Source organism: Podarcis muralis, chromosome 3, assembly GCF_964188315.1.
Source record: "Podarcis muralis chromosome 3, rPodMur119.hap1.1, whole genome shotgun sequence".
In the NCBI taxonomy this organism is placed as follows: Eukaryota; Metazoa; Chordata; class Lepidosauria; order Squamata; family Lacertidae; genus Podarcis; species Podarcis muralis.
The window spans coordinates 13,053,883-13,073,233 of record NC_135657.1 but is presented as its reverse complement, the minus strand read 5'-3'; the positions used below and the strand labels follow the sequence as shown (position 1 = coordinate 13,073,233).

At 46.9% G+C, this 19,351-nt stretch overlaps 1 long non-coding RNA gene across 1 annotated transcript; it reads left to right on the top strand.

Annotated features, from left to right (window-relative positions):
- Nucleotides 1–3,591: 3,591 nt before the first annotated feature.
- On the top strand, nucleotides 3,592–5,272 carry LOC144327147 (uncharacterized). The gene is made up of 2 exons (XR_013392052.1): nucleotides 3,592–4,417; nucleotides 5,185–5,272. It is a non-coding gene; the product is annotated as an uncharacterized LOC144327147 (long non-coding RNA).
- Nucleotides 5,273–19,351: the final 14,079 nt, after the last annotated feature.

The following is a 19,351-nucleotide window of genomic DNA, read 5'->3' as shown; positions in this document are numbered from 1 at the left end:
AGACTGTCTCAAGGCAAATCTTTAAAAATGTAGCACAAACACTGACAACTGGGAAACACTGGCTTGCAAGCACTCCAGTTGGAGAACAGCCTTTACCAAAGGTGTCATGGGCTTTGAAGACACTCGAACTCAGGATGAAAGGGAGAAACATGCTAAGAGGAAGGCAGGCTTGGCAAATCCACACTGTGGTCAACTCCCACCTGGAAACCAATGTCCCCACTGTGGAAGGACGTGTGGATCCAGAATTTGCTTCCATAGTCACCTACGGACTCATTGTTAAAACCATGATTATGGAAGACAATCTTACTTGGCTACAAGTGATCACCAAAGAAGGAAGAAGAAGAAGAAGAAGAAGAAGAAGAAGAAGAAGAAGAAGAAGAAGAAGAAGAAGAAGAAGAAGAAGAAGAAGAAGAAGAAGAAGTTATAACACGTATAAAGTGCTTTATCTTTACAAATGTAGCTGAGTCCCAGGTAAACTGCAACAATGCCACTATCAGGAGGCCCCCTCCACCCAACCCCACAGGCCACTACTGGATCAGGAGCAATGGGAATTGCAGCTCAGCAACATCTGGAGAGACCCAACTTCCCCATCTTCGGTCTAAGGCTTTAAATGTGAGCAATGGAATCTGTATTACACTGAGACAGGCTACTGGTCTCTCTAGCTCCATGTTGTCTATATTGACTAGCACTGGTTCTCTAGATCTTCAGACCATGAGTCCCACCCAGACCTCCCTGCTAAAGTTGCTAGAGATTGAACCCATGACCTTCTGCATGCAAGGAAGAGGCTCTGCCACTGAGCTACAGCCCTTCGACTCAATATGAATAACAGTGTTTGCATTGTGCTGGGAAGCAAATTGTGAGTCAGTGCAGAAGGTCCAGTCAGTCGTCTAGCTGCTAGAAAAGGTATTAGGAAGTTCTTACAGGAAGCCTCACTTAGTGCTTGAATTTGGGGAGGAAAGGTAAAGGGGCTGTGAAGGAAGGAAACTGTGGCTGCTCAGGCTTGGCTTCTCCATGGAGTGATGCAGTACCTACTGTATATTTCGCTCCATAGGGCGCACCGGACCATAGGGCGCACCTAGTTTGTAGAGGGGGAAATCAAGAAAAAAAAAATCTTATTTCCCCCCCCCCAAAAAAAAAGAGGAGCGTACAGGCTGCGCGCAACCTCTCCCTGCTGGAGGGGTTGCTCGCGGCTATGGCACAAGCCAAGACAGTGAGCGGGATGGATCCTGCTCGCTGTTTTGGCTTCCTCTTTAGCCGTGCGCAACCCCTCCAGCAGGGAGAGGCTGTGTGGGGCTAAAGAAGCCATAGCTGTGTGCAGCCTCTCCCTGCTGCGCTCCTCAGGCTTCGGGTTCCTTTTGCTGAAGCCGGGACAGCAAGACTCTCCTGGCTTCAGCGAAAGGAACCTGAAGCCTCCAGAACGCAGTGGGGACTCGCGCTGCACTCCGAAGGCTTCAGGGGGCTATCCCTGAAGCCTGGAGAGCGCCTCTCGCTCTCCCGGCTTCAGCAAAAGCAACGTGAAGCCTCCGGAGCACGGAGGGAGCGCTCCCTCTGCACTTCGGAGGCTTCACGTTGCTATCGCTGAAGCCAAGGAGCCTGCATTTGCTCCATAGGACGCACACACATTTCCCCTTAATTTTTGGAGGGGGGAAAGTGCATCCTATAGAGCGAAAAATACGGTAATATGCACTTTCTGAAATGCAGCCAAATGGCTCCAAATTTTGCTGTGCAGTTCTCCCACCAAATAACGCCCAGCAAAGGCATAAACTGGCGAGACCCACGCACAAAAATGTGCTGTGATCGTTAAAACAGCAAAACAAAAATTTGCATTACGTTAGGGGAAATTGCTTGCCATGTGCATTATATCAGGAGAAACACGCATGAAAATGCATACCGCTCAGCCCTCCCGATATATGTGGGACTTCCTGGAATTACAGAAGTCTTCCCAGCTTCTCATTGGATCCCAGAACGCCCCATGGTTTTTTGTATTGATGTTGTCTTTTGGTCTCAAGCTCTGGCGCAAATCAGCTGGCTCGCACCAGAGCACTGGACCAAAAGATGCTCATTTTTTGGGTCTCGCAAGTCAAGCGGCTCCCACAAGAGCTTGGGAACAACAAAAATGAGCATCCCAATTCAGATCACCAAGATGAAGGTTATGATAATTGTTATGGTTATTGTTATTATTTATACCCCGCCCATCTGGCTGGGTTTCCCCAGCCACTCTGGGCGGCTTCCAACAAAGTATTAAAATACAGTGTTCTTCTCTTTGACATCTGATGGGAGGGCGTTCCACAGGGCGGGTGCCACTACCGAGAAGGCCTCTGCCTGGTTCCCTGTAACCTCACTTCTTGCAGTGAGGGAACTGCCAGAAGGCCCTTTGTGCTGGACCTCAGTGTCCGGGCTGAACGATGGAGGTGGAGACATTCCTTCAGGTATGCTGGACTGAGTATATATGAAGAAGAAGAAGAAGAGTTTGGCTTTATATCCCGCCTTTCACTCCCTTTAAGGAGTCTCAAAGCGGCTAACATTCTCCTTTCCCTTCCTCCCCCACAACAAACACTCTGTGAGGTGAGTGGGGCTGAGAGACTTCAAAGAAGTGTGACTGGCCCAAGGTCACCCAGCAGCTGCATGTGGAGGAGCGGAGATGCGAACCCGGTTCCCCAGATTACGAGACTACCACTCTTAACCACTACACCACACTGGCTCTCTGACAATGTGTATGGAATTTTGTGCCATTTTTATTTTTATTTTAAGGGGGTGGAAACTGCAAACTGACTGAGCGAGCTGAACTCAATATTGGAAAAATGTGAAAGTGATCGAAATTGGAATGAATAGATTGGGCCATCCCTGTTCCCAGCCTTTGTACTTGACTTCCTCTCGACCAGAACTTCCAGGGACTGAGGTGTTCAGACCTGCATGCAAGGCACCTGCTCTGCCGCTAATCTAGGGCCCTCCCCTCCTAGATCTTCTGCATTTAGGATTAGGTTGCTGATGGGAACGGATTCCCTGACATCTCTCCGACAGGATAATGTAGTGTGTGGCACGGCCTCCTTGCCGAGGAACTAATTGAATGTCTTTCCAGCTCCTCAGCTTTCCATGGCCAAATTATGGCTCACCTTATCACTTACAAAATGATTAACAAACTAAAGATTTATTACTGTACTCACACCGCTTTACAACTTGGAATGAATGTTTGTGCCATGTTCCGGAAACCTTATTATCTTATTTATTGCTGGTACCTCATAAATACTACCCATTAATCTTCTTCTGAACTGTCAGGTGACAGTTAGCTCTTTTCTCACATGCCCCATCCCCATCTCAGTTTGTGTCGCTGTAATTAGGTACCAGGAACAGCTGATAATGGAAACAGAAATGCCATTAATTGTAGGGTTATTTTCTTCCTGCCAGACATCCGGTCATGGCAGGTTAGGTAACTTTATCACCTTTCAGCTCCAGTTAAAATCAATAAAATAGCTGTAGCCGTCAGACTGCAAGCATTGCATATTGATATGTCACAAGCTTTGTATTAATGCATACATGTGCAAATGCATTACTGTTTCCGATCACGAATGAGGGGGGAAATAATTTTTTCTTACTGATAGCAGGTTATTTGACTTTCTACATGTATCACATCATGGCGTGGGGATCTATAATAACCTTCCATTCCTTGTAACCTGTAATCAGGAGTGGGCATTGGTAACACCTTGGATCCTGAACGCCTTGTGACTTGAACATTTTGGCTCCTGAACGCCCCAAACCCAGAAGTGAGTGCTCCAGTCTGCAAACGTTCTTTGGAAGCTGAACATCCAACACAGCTTTTGCAGCTTCTGACCTAGTGCAGGAAGCTCCTGCAGCCAATCATAAGCCGTGCCTTGGTTGTCAAATGTTTTTGAAAGTCGAACAGACTGTTGGGATCTCTGCTCGGCCAAGCTGATAAAGCTCATTTTCCTCCGGCCGAGTCCTTCGGAATCGCCTCCCGACGTGATTAACAACCTGAGCCTTTGATGAGGCCTCAGGCACATTCCCATCCAGCAGAGAATCAGAGCAGCACACGGAAGTGATGAGATTTATGGCTACATGGCTAAAGAGTTTTATTTCTCACTACGCAGACAGCAAAGAAAAATGCGTCCTCTCTCTATGAAAGCAGAGAGCAACTGAACAACAAAGGAACAAAGGAACAGGAAACCAGTAGGTCACATCCGTCTCTGTGAGACTTCCAACAGTATGGAATGTGTGGAATGTAAACAGAGTCTTGTGACTCCAAAGCACTGCTCAGTGGCAAACAGAAACTAACACGGACTTCCAGAATGGATTCTGTTTGACAATCAAGGTACAACTGTGTGGTGCCCTGTGAGAGGCCAAAATTTGACACAATCCCCACCACCATCACCCCACGCTTACTCTGCCTTCCCAAAACCAGGTAAGCGAGGCACTGGGGGTTGGGAAGGAGGTAGGAGGGATCCGTCAGGGTCCCCAAAGCTGGGGAAATGCAAAACAAGTGATTGCTCGTTTTTGAGAAGGAGGTGGGAAGGCATGCTCTCAGCTCAGGGAAACTGGTCACACTGCCCCACTCCCCCTTTGCTGTGTCGTGGTGCTAGAAAAATATATCATGCAGGACACAGAATGAGGAAAGCATAGTTTGGGGAGGTGGAGCAAGCACTGAACCATCCTTAGCCTCACTCTCTAAGCATGCCTGCATGGGAATGGCAGACAGCTTACTCAGTGTGTGACACTACAAAGCCCATGGTGCAAAATTAAATTCCCTGGATATGATAGACACACACTCTTCTTCTCAGATGCTTCCCCTTCCATGACCCACTCCCCTTGCATATTGTTCACCCAACCAGCAAAAAACAACAGTGAGGAATATAGGAGTGGGGTCAAGTGATGGGCAAGACTTGGAGGACGGACTCAGGGATTGGGGAGACTAACCCCTAATAAAACATAGAGCTGTGCAAAGCCCCCACTTTGGTTTGGACCCCAAGTCAGATCAGGTCTGGCTCATCCTGAGTCAGATAAGGCCAGATCCAAGGTACCACATTGGGCCCTGAACCAGATCTAGGTGTGGATGTGCACAGACTCACTTTATGACCTCCAAGTCTCCTTCCTATGCTATGATTTTATGAAAACAGAATCACTCATCCTAAGCATTTTCACCCCCAGGTTTCTGTTATTTTCCCCATGTAGGTCCTAAAACCTTGAAAACTCAGGTCAGATGAGGTGAACTGGCAAGTCCTGTCCCAGATTAGCTACCTCACAACCAAACCAGGCTAAGGGGGGGGGAAAATCCGCAAATTTCCTTGCTGTGAATTGAGAGCTACTGAAGAACTCCAAACAAGATCATTTGTGTGCGGAACAAAGGCTGCATTTAGTACCAAGGTACAGTAGCACAAAAGAGTTAATGCCAGAACTTCAGAAAGCCTATTATGAATCTGTGAAATGTCACAACTCCTTTGCAGTCTGCGAAACACTTTATTTCCTTTTCCTTCTAAAACATCATTATGCTTCAGTAGGCATCGCAGAGTTGAAAGTAATGGAATGAGATCAACATCGCTGTTCTTTTCAGCTACCGCCGCTTTTTCCCTCTGAGAAATTAATCAGGGTGTGTGTGTGTGTGTGTGTGTTTTAATACAGGATTTCTTTAAATACAGCACATTTTATATTTGGCGTTATGTCCTCATTGCAGATGGACTGGCAATATTGTGCCTGGGTCTTAAATAATGGAATGGGATCAGAACTAGTGTTACTTCGAGACTGTAATGCCTCTGAACCTTCTCTTTGACCATGTGCCAGAGATTCTTTAGTTATGATTCCTCCATTGCAGGCGGTTGGACTAGATGATTCTTGGGATCCCTTCCAATTCTACAGTTCTGTAATTCTTTGCCAGAACACCATTACCAAGGCCCTGCTGATGATAGCACAAACACCATGGCATTGATAGCTAAATAACACTTGTAGTGGGATAAAAACCCATAATCCCAGTTCATACCAGAGGTGATAGAATTGAATTTCCTGATAAATGGCCGTTCAGTTGACAACGAAGCTTATCCCCATTTGCAAGGTATTACTTGTATTTTCATAAACACAATTGCCACACAAGCATAAATACTATTCTTCATCTCTCTTGTTTATGAAGCTACGTCATGCAACATGTGACCACAAAGGGCAATAAAAAATGAGAGAGCCATGCAATGGGTGGTGCTTGACTTTTACCAATAATGCACACTTGTATGCACAGCTCTGCACTTAAGCAGAGAGCTCCTGCAGGTTAATGGAAATAAGGCAGAAGAGCAATGCCAGTGAATCATTTTGGAAGATGAGTGGGTGAACCATCTCTCGGTGTTGTGACCAACAGGATTAAGGTAAAGGTAAAGGTACCCCTGCCCGTACGGGCCAGTCTTGACAGACTCTAGGGTTATGCGCCCATCTCACTTAAGAGGCCGAGGGCCAGCGCTGTCCGGAGACACTTCCGGGTCACGTGGCCAGCGTGACAAAGCTGCATCTGGCGAGCCAGCGCAGCACACGGAAATGCCGTTTGCCTTCCCACCAGTAAGCGGTCCCTATTTATCTACTTGCACCCGGGGGTGCTTTCAAACTGCTAGGTTGGCAGGCACTGGGACCGAGCAACGGGAGCGCACCCCGCCACAGGGATTCGAACCACCAACCTTTCGATCGACAAGCCCTAGGCGCTGAGGCTTTTACCAACAGCGCCACCCGTGTCCCAACAGGATTAGGTCCTGCAATAATGTTGCCTGCATAGATTTACGGGGATAGAGCAGGGATCTGGGTTTGCTGGAGGTTCTGGTCCCTATGTTTGTGGATCTGTTTTGTGAGCTGCTGCTGGTTTCTGATTGGGAGGCTGTCTGTAAGCAATGGCAGACCTGTCACCAGCGTGGTGGGGCTTTGCCACTCACCTGACCTCCATATAGCTGAGTCACAACAGGACAGGGAAGAAGAGGGATGCAATGGTGAGGCCGGTGCGGTGCAAACAAACCAGCGGCGTCAATCTGGAGCTCCTGCTGTTGTGTTTGCACCTTACTTGTTTATTTAATTTTTCAATCAAATGTGTATACTAGTCTTCAATAAGAGATCCCAGGGCAGCTCACAGAATAAAATACAAGATAAAAAAAACCAGCAAATAATTAAACCAAAACAACAAAACAATATCCTCTCCCCTTTCCACAGATACATTTAAAAGGCTGTTGGATATTAATCAGACAAAGGCCAGGTTGAAGAGGAACGTTTTTGCCTGGCACCTAAAAATATATAATGAATATAGAATAATATATGATGAAGGCACCAGGCAAACCTCCCTGGGGAGTCCGTTCCACTGTCAGACATCTCTTACTGCCAGAAAGTTCTTCCTGATGTTGAGTCGGAATCTCTTTTCTTGTAAATTGAAGCCATTGGATAAGGTCCTACACTCTGGAGCAAGAGAAAACGAGCTTGCTCCATCTTCCATAAGACAGCCCTTGAGATATTTGAAGGTGGCTATCATATCTCCTCTGAGTCTCCTCTTTCCCAGGCTAAACATACCCATCTCTGTCAACCATTCCTCCTAAAGCTTGGTTTCCAGACCCTTGATCATCTTGGTTGCCCTCCTCTGCACTCGCTCCAGATTGTCAATGACTAGCAGGTGGTTAGGGTTTGCAGGAATGGACCCGGAAGGTTGGATTGAGGGATGTGGTGGGTCAGATTATGCTCACAGCCCGAAGGTTTCCGCCCCTGCTAGAGATCATTGGTGCTGTATTTGTCAACCACCTAGGTAAATAAAAAGTTTGGAAGCAACTTGGAAGCAACAGCCTTTAGTTTCAAAACGACAGTCCTCAGTGGTGATGTTCTCCTCTGAGATGCTTGCCCCAAACAGGCATGAGGGCGAGAGTTCAGCAACACTTGCAAACTTTGAGTAGCCAATATGGGATTATTTCTTTGAAGCTGGACTCTACCAGGTCTGATGATAATTACCAAAGACAGAGGAGGTCAGCAAAGGCATTGACACCTTTCTGGAGGTGATGATGCTTAATCATCACCACTTACTGAACACTTGAATTGGGCTGCCGGTTGAAGGCGGTTTCTTGGAGACAATAGGTATGTCAGACCTCCTTAGGACACTTTTTGCTGTTTCCTAGAATGTGATTACGTTCGCCCCGCTTTGGGAGAATCTTGAGGTCAGTTTTAATTTAGAGATAACTACTGGATCAAAAGGGACACGGGTGGCGCTGTGGGTAAAAGCCTCAGCGCCTAGGGCTTGCCGATCGAAAGGTCGGCGGTTCGAATCCCCGCGGCGGGGTGCGCTCCCGTTGCTCGGTCCCAGCGCCTGCCAACCTAGCAGTTCGAAAGCACCTCTGGGTGCAAGTAGATAAATAGGGACCGCTTACTAGCGGGAAGGTAAACGGCGTTTCCGTGTGCGGCTCTGGCTCTCCAGAGCAGCGATGTCACGCTGGCCACGTGACCCGGAAGTGTCTCCAGACAGCGCTGGCCCCCGGCCTCTTGAGTGAGATGGGCGCACAACCCCAGAGTCTGGCAAGACTGGCCCGTACGGGCAGGGGTACCTTTACCTTTACCTTTTACTAGTTCAAAAACCATAGCCAAAAAAGCTGTTCTATCTCACTTAGCCTCACAGAATGAAAATGTCTAGAGTTACCCTGAGGGGTATTACGCCATCTTAAACTCTGGGCTCCAGATGTTTTCTGGACCCCAATATCGACAATATCAGAAGTTCCAAAATGTGTTGACCCTTTGCCTAGGAAGGGATTTGTGTGATGTAGCTAGCAGCCACTAATGGTTGGGTTCTATGCAACATCCAGAAGCAATGAGAATTGGAGAAATAAGATGCTCCCAGGATCTATTTCCCACTTTATCAACACCATTTCCAACCAAGCAAGCTTGCTTCTCAGTGATCACAAAGACCTTTGCATGGACAGGCGGAGTCCCCCAAACCCTGGGCGGCCCCCATGTGGAATAACGACTCAAGACAACGTGCTATGGGATTAAAATTGGCCACAACTTTATTATGTTTCAGATGTGAGTAGACCTTGGCTCAAGCATTGGGCGTTTATCCCTCCCAGTCCCCCGCCGGGGATCTGGGGAACATCAGGGTTATCCAGTGTGTTGGGGGAATGGGCTGGCTCTGGAGAACATATGTTCAAGCAGAGAGAGACCGCCCCCGTTACGCTGCCGTCGCAGGGGAGAGCAATGACGACCTCTAGGCGTACGGCCAAAGCCTCCCCTCAAACAACCCCTTTAATGGGGAACCCTGGTATCGCCACAGCAAAGAGGGGGGCGTGGGTCACTGCTGCACGCCGCCCCCCCCCCCCATTCAGGGAAGATAGACTAAAGGATTCCGCCCAAGGCCTGATACCGCCAAAGTTGTGACGTTTTGCTATGGGAAAAGCAAAATTCCTTTCCGGCCCTTCAACAGCGACCCTGACGTAGCAGCGCCCGCATGCCGGTGAAGAAAAGGTTAACCTGCAAAAGAAGTCTTAACTGAGGGTGGGTAGGGTGGGAGAAGCTCTGGAGCCAACTGACGTTTCCCAGGTAAGATCCTCCCCCTATTGTGTGGGCAGGTAGTCCCTCCCCTACCTGGCCTGATCACCTTGGCAATGCCTCCTCAGGCGGGATTGGGCAACTGACTGAGGTAGGCGGAGACCTCCAGGTATCCCACCTGGGGAGAGGTGAAGCCAAGCCTGTGCTAATGGAGCCGCATAGGGTCCAGGGGCTGCGTGCGACCAAGCAAAGGGTGCCCCCATTTAATGTAGGGAGCAGTCATTGTTGCTTTCATTCTCTGCTTTGCAAAGGACTCATCGGTATATTTAAAAGAAAGTGCTGAAACCTGCTGTCTCTACACTCGTTTTTTTCATTGCCAAAAAGCTAGCCTGTCATGAATCTGATAGAGGTCCTTCTGCTATGCAGAATAGATCAATCATTGCTCCATCAGGGAAAGCGTTTATTTTTGGAAGAAAGGAAGGATAACAAATTGAATCAGAAACTCATCATACTGGAGCCATTGACACTTGTTGTCAGCATGTAACTTTTACTAAACATGGTAAAGGCTGGGGACAGTTTCATCTGCTCTAAAATCCAGACTGGAACCATGGTGGTAGTGTTTCCAGAGTGAATCCAGAACCTGCTGCTTTTTAGCAAGTTCTAGTCCAAGTCCAGAAATAAAGGAAAGCCTTCCGTGAAGGGAGGGCGCTTGAGAAGGAAAGCAAGGTTGGGGAAGGGCCTACCCAAACCTATATCTTCTTTGGAGGCCCTGTTCTATGTACCACCACCAAGAGAAGAGAAGTGAGTGGCTACCAAGATGGGCAGTGGCACCCCAGTTATGAAACAGCCTCCCCAAAGAGACTCACCCAGTGCCTTCTTTGTGCTCATATTGGCATCATATTATTGTTCACCCATTATTTTTCTTTTAAATCTAGCCTGTTTTATGCAATTTCACCCTTAAATTGTATACCACCTTCCTATATTACTACACACAAGGCAGTTTACAAGCTGAAAAACCAATGAAATGTTCTCCTTTTATTTTTTGGTGATCTTAATTGTTATGTATTATATTCTCATGTTGTTTTGCTTGTAAATGTTCTTATGAATATTTTGCATTATTCTAAACTGGTGTGTGTGTGTGTGTGTACACAGCTTGTTAAATAAGGAAGGAAGGAAGGAAGGAAGGAAGGAAGGAAGGAAGGAAGGAAGGAAGGAAGGAAGGCACCCTGGGAATATTTACTGAAGGCCAGTTGTGTATTATATGTTCATTTAAAAAGAAGAAGAGTGGAGCCTATCAATAACGTCCCCCAATAATGTCTCCACCCCCCTCACAGAATCAGAGGACTCAGGGTTGGTCGCTGGTAATATCCTAAACATTCATTTTATTACTGAGCTACAAAGATCATGATCTCGACTTGATATCTTTTGAAACTCCTTCCTTCCCCATCTTTGGACTGCAAAGAAAAATAGACATGTAAAAAATTAAAGGGGAAGGAGAGAAGAGAGAGCCAATGTAGTATAGTGGACTTGTAACGAGAAACCGAGGTTGGGGGGAGAGCCACCACCTCAACGTGGACCACCTTAACCTTGCTGGAGGAAAGGTGACGGGCTAAATAAAGAAATAATCCAGAATAGCCATCAAAACGCTTCTTGAAAAAGTGGACCCAGGCAGAGGCGTAGCAAGGTCAGGTGGTAGCCGGTGCAGAATTTTTTTGTCACACACACCCAACACACATTGACAGCTTGGGGTAGGCTTGGGAGCCACAGGCAGGTGGTGCGCCAAATGTCACCCCCCTCAGCGATGACACCCAGGGCAGTCCACAACCTCCGCAACCCCCTTCCTATGGCTCTGGTCCCAGGAGTGCCCATCGCCCACCCTTGACACACACTCACTCTCTCTGTCTCTCTCTCTCTCATTTCCTGCTTAAAAGAGAACAGTAAGTTCCTAAAGGGACGCAGGTGGCACTGTGGGTTAAACCACAGAGCCTAGGACTTGCCGATCAGAAGGTCGGCAGTTCGAATCCCTGCGACGGGGTGAACTCCCGTTGCTCGGTCCCTGCTCCTGCCAACCTAGCAGTTCGAAAGCACGTCAAAGTGCAAGTAGATAAATAGGTTCCGCTCCGGCGGGAAGGTAAACGGCGTTTCTGTGCGCTGCTCTGGTTCACCAGAAGCGGCTTAGTCATGCTGGCCACATGACCCGGAAACTGTAAGCCGGCTCCCTCGGCTAATAAAGCGAGATGAGCGCCGCAACCCCAGAGTCGGCCACGACTGGACCTAATGGTCAGGGGTCCCTTTACCTTTACCTTTAAGTCCCTAAAATGGCAGCTGTGGGGTTGACAGCCCAAGGATCGTTTGGAACAGCAATGGCGCCCAAGCGCTGTCTGTGACAATTCGCTTCAAAATCAAGGCTTTTGTGTTCCTCCAGTGAATAAACAGTGTACCATGTTATTTGGCTATGCCTGAAAGGCTAGTAAGTGCTACAAATCCTTGCAAGCCTAAGTGTAGCAAAGCAATAGTTTTTTCTTCTTGCTTGGAGTTCCCACAAGAACTTCAGCCACACTCTATCGAGAAATTGAGTGGTGACACTTCTCAGAAAAGTCCAGTCAAAGCATAGAACCACTAATTATGTATTGTGCCTAATTTGTGCCTTGCAGAAGGTATTATTTTGCTTAACTGAGCAAATGCCTATTCCATTATAACAATTATGGATGTTACATGCCATGTTACATGCTGCTAGCTGTCAAATGCTTGAAAAGCACCAAGAGAGGTTCATTGGTCATCATGCGCTCATCTGCAGCTTGGCCTAGTGCAAGGGTGACCTGCAGGACTGGTGGATTCCAACTCCCATCAACCCCAACCATCATGGCCATCGGTCAGAGATTATAGGAGTTGGAGTCTGCAATCTCTAGAGGGACTACTGTTAAGTTGTGGGTGAACATATCAGATGACACAGTGATTCTTCAAACAGCTCTTGTTTATTCACAGGCCAGAACAGAACCGAACTGAAGGGTTCAGCCAGCCTGCTTATATAGAGCTCCACTAGAACACGACAGTCAGTGGCGTAGCGTGGGTTGTCAGCACCCGGGGCAAGGCAAGTAATTTGCGCCCCCTAACCCGTGGATTTGCGCCCCCTAACCCGTGGATTTGCGCCCCCTAACCCGTGGATTTGCGCCCCCTAACCTGTGGATTTGCCCTAACCCCAGATGTTGCGGCCGGTGCGGCCGGCCCCCCCTGCACCCCCCACGCTACGCCACTGACGACAGTAACCATTTTCTGTAACTATCCAATCTCTGAACGTCACTTTCAATCCCTTATTTGCATATGTGGACCTGAGTGAAAACTATCTACAGTATCCCTCCCTGCTGGCCCAGGGTGAGAACTTCAGTACATAACAACCACAATGGCTGCCTCCAGCCTAGTGGGACATTAGTGTCACCAGGCAGCTTACCTGGTCTTGGCATTTGTTGCAACATCCATGATTACACGTGAGGAAATATCTGATGAAAGAGATCTTGCAATAATAATAATAATAATATATTACTTATATCCTGCCCATCTGGCCAGGCCTCCCCAGCCACTCTGGGAGGCACCCAACAGAATATTAAAAACACAATAAAACATTAAAAACTTCCCTAAACAGGGCTGCCTTCAGATGTCTTCTAAATGTCAGGTAGTTGTTTATTTCCTTGACATCTGAAGGGAGGGCGTTCCATAGGGCGGGCGCCACCACTGAGAAGGCCCTCTGCCTGCTTCCCTGTAACCTCACTTCACTTCTCGCAGTGAGGGAACCACCAGAAGGCCCTTGGCGCTTGACCTCAGTGTCCGGGCTGAACAATGGGGATGGAGACGCTCCTTCAGGTACACTGGGTCAAGGCCAGTATGTCACTGCAACCCAGACATTAAAACTCAAAGTGGTGATATAAGTAAAAAATATTCATCAACATTCTGAGAGTGAGGTATATCTCAAATGGTTATTGAGAGAGAGAAGAGAGAGATAAGTCCTTTGTAGCATTAATGAGCATGATTTAAATATCCTGAATAGCTCCAGAAGGGCTGCATTTGAACTTTGAAAGTAACAGTACTGGACAGCATGGTGAGATGGCAATACACACCTGACCTCCCAACAGCTGAGTTGCTATTGGGTAGGGGCACGCCGAAGAATTGATGCTTTTGAATTATGGTGCTGGAGAAGACTCTTGAGAGTCCCATGGACTGCAAGAAGATCAAACGCATCCATTCTTAAGGAAATCAGTCCTGAGTGCTCACTGGAAGGACAGATCGTGAAGCTGAGGCTCCAGTACTTTGGCCACCTCATGAGAAGAGAAGACTCCCTGGAGAAGACACTGATGCTGGGAAAGATGCAGGGCACAAGGAGAAGGGGGCAACAGAGGACGAGATGGTTGGATAGTGTTTTCGAGGTTACCAGCATGAGTTTGACCAAACTGCGGGAGGTAGTGGAGGACAGAGGTGCCTGGCGTGCTCTGGTCCATGGGGTCACGAAGAGTCGGATACGACTAAACAACAAACAACAACAAGGGGCATGGCAACAGGGAGGCCCATGCAGTGCTAACACACCAGTACAGCCATTGCAGGGTGCTCCTGGTGGTGTGTTTACACCACACCAACCTCCCTGCCACCTTGCCCCTCCCAGTGAATGAGAGAGATGAAAGAGTTACAACTTAATTTGCTAGCATCCATATAGTCTTTGGGATTATATTGGAGCCCCACCAGCTCCCATCTTAGCTTGTCCATGTATTGTTGTTGTCTACTAATCGTCTTCTTAGGTTGCCTGCTACCATCAGAAGAAAACTCACAGCAACCCTCCAGGAAATTCTATATTGCAGGTCACGTGTTACGTTCGTTAACATGATTGCGAACACAATAGAAGCCTTGCCTCTAAACTAGGGCTGCCATACACCTGGAGTTCCTTGGACATTAAAAGGATTTCAAAGGTGTAATTGACGTCTGGGGAAAATTTCAGAAATGTGGTGCGTTGTCCTGGATTTTAGGCAAGTCAATCGAAAAATCACGCTTTTCCTGGCGTTTTTGCAACCCTACTCTAAGCCTCAGGAAAAATGCAATGAATATCAAATTTAGCTTCTATTTGACTTCAATAGGTGATGCTATAATAATTTTCTGATAAAATTTAGGTGTTCGCCCTCCTTCTTTAGCAGCACCCCAAGGCCCATTATAATCAGTGGGGGTCCTTTTTCACTCCTGAGCTGAAGCTGCTTTGATCTTTATGTTATTGTTTTTGCCTTTCTGTGAGCATTTAATTGTACAAGAGGTATTTCTGCATTAGCCAAGGTAATTCACATTGCTTTCCTTTCTTTTCTTTTTAAATGGCTTTCACACAGAGGCAAACTTGGGATGGGAGGGCAAGAGAACAATATAATAAACAAGCATGTTTTTTTTATGCCTGTAGCCTTTTCCTGAAGCCCTCTCATGTCTGCTAATTATGAAAACCAGTCTCTCTCACACTTTTGCACCTAATTCTGCCTGGTTACTTGGACTCGGTCAGATTAGAATGTTGGGTTTGTGACATCACCTTCAGCTGCCATGGCAACGCTTGGGTTGCCACCTGAGGAATCCACGGCTTCATGAAGGAGGAGACTAAAAGGAAGGAACCCCTTCAGAACAAGCTTTTTTTTTAAAAAAAAAGTGATTATTACTCAATTATTAAAATTGATGGTCATTTTCTTTCACCATTTCATGTGTTGCTTACATCCTGCTCTTCCTTCCTGGGCAGCCAGCAACATAAACAGAAATTCAATTAATACAAAATATCAGACTGAAAATCAATGCAACAAAAACTCATATCAAAATATGGTATTCAAAAGCCAAATGCAGATTGAAACAGTGTCAGCAATGCAGCACACCTGGTTAAATCTGTAAGAATTAATTCAGAAACATGGCACTTTGAGAATTTGAAGAAATCGGAGACATTTTATGTAGCAAGCAACAAATAAATGCAACGTTTTAAAGGGGGGAGGGGTCTCCTTCTAACTTTGATGTTTCTACCCCATATCCCCATTCTTCCAAACATATAGGAAAGACTAGTCACATGTGCCTTTCTCTCCCAATCAGAACCCTGCTGAAAGAGTAGGTGCTAATCAGGTGGGAGATTCAGGAAATCTGCCCCACTCACGTGGTTGGAATATTTACAGTCACTTACCAGGAGAATGGGATTCCACCACAAGGATGTATGGATCCCCTACTGCAGGCGACATAAGAAAAGGGGACTTCTTAAGTTTCACAGTCAGCTCCAATGTATCCCACTATGATCTACCCTAGGGATGGAGAATCTGTGTGAACCTCCAGATTGCTAGACACCAACTCCCATTGGCCCCAGCCAGCATGGCCAATGATTAGGGATGGATAGTAGTTATTAAGGCAGCAACATCTGGAGGACCAGAGATGGTCCCCATCCATGGTCTATACTGACTGGCAGAAACTCTCCAAAGTTTCAGATAGCAGTCGTTTCCAGCACCACTTGGAGATGCCCAGAATTGAATCAGAACTTTTTGCATGGGAAGAATATGCTCCAATAATGCACAAATATTCCCTGTGCAATTCTAAAAATGCTTTAGAATCATAGAATTGGAAGGGACCCTGAGGATCACCTAGTCCAACCCTGTGCAATGCAGGAATATGCAGCTGTCCCTTACAGGGATTGAACTTGCAACCTTAGCATTATCAGCACCATGCTCTAACCAACTGAGCTATCCAGGCTGACTAGTCAAAAGTGATTCTTGTTGAGGCCAATAGGACTTACTCCCAGGTCACTGAGTGCTTAGGATCATACTTTACAGCCTACCCTATCCTATGTATGCCAACTTGGAAGAAATTGCATCCAGTGGGGCTAGCAAGTAGATAAGAAGAAGGGACTCTGTCTAATACTGTGTTAGCCCATTGGCCCATCTAGCTCAATATTGTGCATAAAGTGTGGCAGCAGCTCTCCAGGGTTTGGGGCAGGGAATATTCCCAACCCTACCTGAAGATGCTCAGGATTGAATGAGGGACCTTCTATATGTTAGCGGATGCATTACTGCTGAGCTGCAGCCCTTCCCAACATAAGTGTGTTTTCTGTATGCATTTCCTTGGGATTAGGCCTGGGGTTCGCTTCAGAATAGACATTGATTGCCTTCGATGCCAAATCTGACACTTTTACCCTCTTTCCTTTCCAACACCCTTCAGTCGAATAGCATCCATCACTGGAGATAACAGGGGATGAGAAATTAAGAGACCATAAATCATTTTGTTATAAATACCAGTCTGCAAAAAATGGCACTTTTCGCAAGGAAGCAGATCAGAAGAATTTGCTTGAGAATTCCCTCCCCTCCTAAGAACATTAAGAAGAGGCTGCTAAAGTAGACCAGTGGTCCATTTAATACAGCGTCCTCCTCTCATGTGGCTAGCCAGATGCCTGTGGAAAGCCTGCAAGCAAGACATGCAGAGTGCAGCAGCACTCTCCCTTCCTGTGGTTTCTAGCAACTGGTATTCAGAGGCATTGTGTCTCTCACAGCAGAGGTAGAACATAGCCATTGTGACCAGTAGCTGTTGGCTAAAGGTAAAGGGACCCCTGACCCTTAGGTCCAGTCGTGGACGACTCTGGAGTTGCAGCGCTCATCTCGCTTTATTGGCCGAGGGAGCCGGCGTACAGCTTCCCGGTCATGTGGCCAGCATGACTAAGCCGCTTCTGGCGAACCAGAGCAGCGCACGGAAACGCCGTTTACCTTCCCACTGGAGCAGTACCTATTTATGTACTTTCACTTTGACGTGCTTTTGAACTGCTAGGTTGGCAGGAGCAGAGACCGAGCAATGGGAGCTCACCCCGTCGCAGAGATTCGAACCGCCAACCTTCTGATCGACAAGCCTTAGGCTCTGTGGTTCAGACCACAGCGCCACCTGTGTCCCTAGCCCTTATTTCCACTTGCCCATCCCCGCCTTTCTTTTCAGCTCTACCACATGCCAGTGGCATTATTTGGAAAACCTGAAGCAAAATGAAGCTGGCCTGAAGGCAGAGGCAAAGTTAGGAGGGCATATTTCAGAAGGCCATCCTTGAAACCAATTTTACGAACCAGCTCCCTCGGAGCAGAGCACAGCTGGGATGCTGCACCATTTTGCATACAAAGGACCCTCTCATTCTCTGCGTGAACTATCGCACATCTCTTAATAAAAAGGGGAAAGAAAATTGCTCTTCGATGGCCATGGTGAGCCCTTGGATGCATAACAACTCCTTTAGCAACTACGATATTGCTAGACACAAATCCTGCCATATTATTAAGCAGTTCTAAGCACCCGAACAATGTAATGGTTCCTTCGAGACATATTATATAACACAAGGTAAAACATTATGGAAAATTGTCTTTAATTTATTCATAGTTTGGGGAATCAGAAGGGAGCACTGAGGAAGTGGAAGGAACCGATACAGATTATGCGGAAGAGCTGCACACTATGTCAAAGGACGCCTTATTTGCTCGCCGTGATCCCTGCTCCATATGTCAAGACATTAGTGGGAAATAGGTAGCAGGAAGGAGCCGTAGCTCATTGGAGGAGAACTTGCTTTGCATGCATAAGAGCATAAGGAGAGCCCTGCTGGACCAGACCAAAGAACCCTTAAATCCAGCATCCTGTTTCTCAGACCAGCCAATCAGATGGCTTCAGAAAGCCCACAAGCAGGCCATACAGGTGTTAGCCCTTTCCCACCGGTGCTCCCTAGCAAGTGGTATTCATAGGCATGCCGCCCGTGAACCTGGAGATGGGGTGTCTCAGGTTCAGTCCTTGCATCCATCACAAGTCAACAACAAAAGCTAATGCTATTCGAGGCTGCATCAATAGGAGTATAGCATCTAGATCAAGGGAAGTAATAGTACCACTCTATTCTGCCTTGGTCAGACCACACCTGGAGGACTGTGTCCAATTCTGGATGCCACAGTTTAAGAAGGTTGTTGACAAGCTGGAGCATGGGCAACAAAAATGATCAAGGGTTTGAGGGGGAAGCCTTGTGAGGAACGGTTGAAGGAGTTGGGTATGTTTAGCCTGGAAAAGAGGAGACTCAGAGGAGATATGATAGCCAACTTCAAATATCTCAAGGGCTGTCTTATGGAAGATGGAACAAACTTGTTTTCTCCTGCTCTGGATGGAAGGACCCGAACCAATGGATTCAAGTTACAAGAAAGGGGATTCCAACTAAACATCAACTAAACTTTCTAAGGGTAAAAGCCGTACAACAGCGGAACAGTCTGCCTCGTGAGGTTGTGGATTCTCCTTTCTTGGAGGTTATTAGCAGAGGTTGAGTGACCATCTGTCATGGATGCTTTAGCTGAGATTCTTGCACTGCAAGCAGTTGGGCTAGATGACCCTTGCGGTCCATCCCAACTCTACAATTCCATGATTCTGTTATTCTTAGTGGTCCTGCCAAACCTCTCTCCAAACTGCTTGCTTATAACTTCCCAGCCATCTTCAAAATGTCTGTTCAACTGGGACAAGGTGTACTGACACGTGCATGTAGAACATGCAATCTGTGCCCAATCCTTGCAGCCGTAAGGTATTTTATTATTCAAATTGGAACACCATGTCCACTTTCTGCCTCCACCACAGTGATGGCTACGAGATATTCTCACAAATGTACTGCTCACAGGATGACAGATTTCAAAAAATGCAAAAGAACGATATTTCCTATCTTTTCCCTTCTTCTCACTGACATGTTAATTGACATGCCAGATAATGAAGTCATCAGATTATAATAATTTGGGGGGAAACCTATTATTGACTCATCGTGCTGCATACTTTATATGATTTGCCTATGCTAATTACTTGTACAGATCCTGCGGCTAAAATAATAATAATAATAATAATTCAGTTT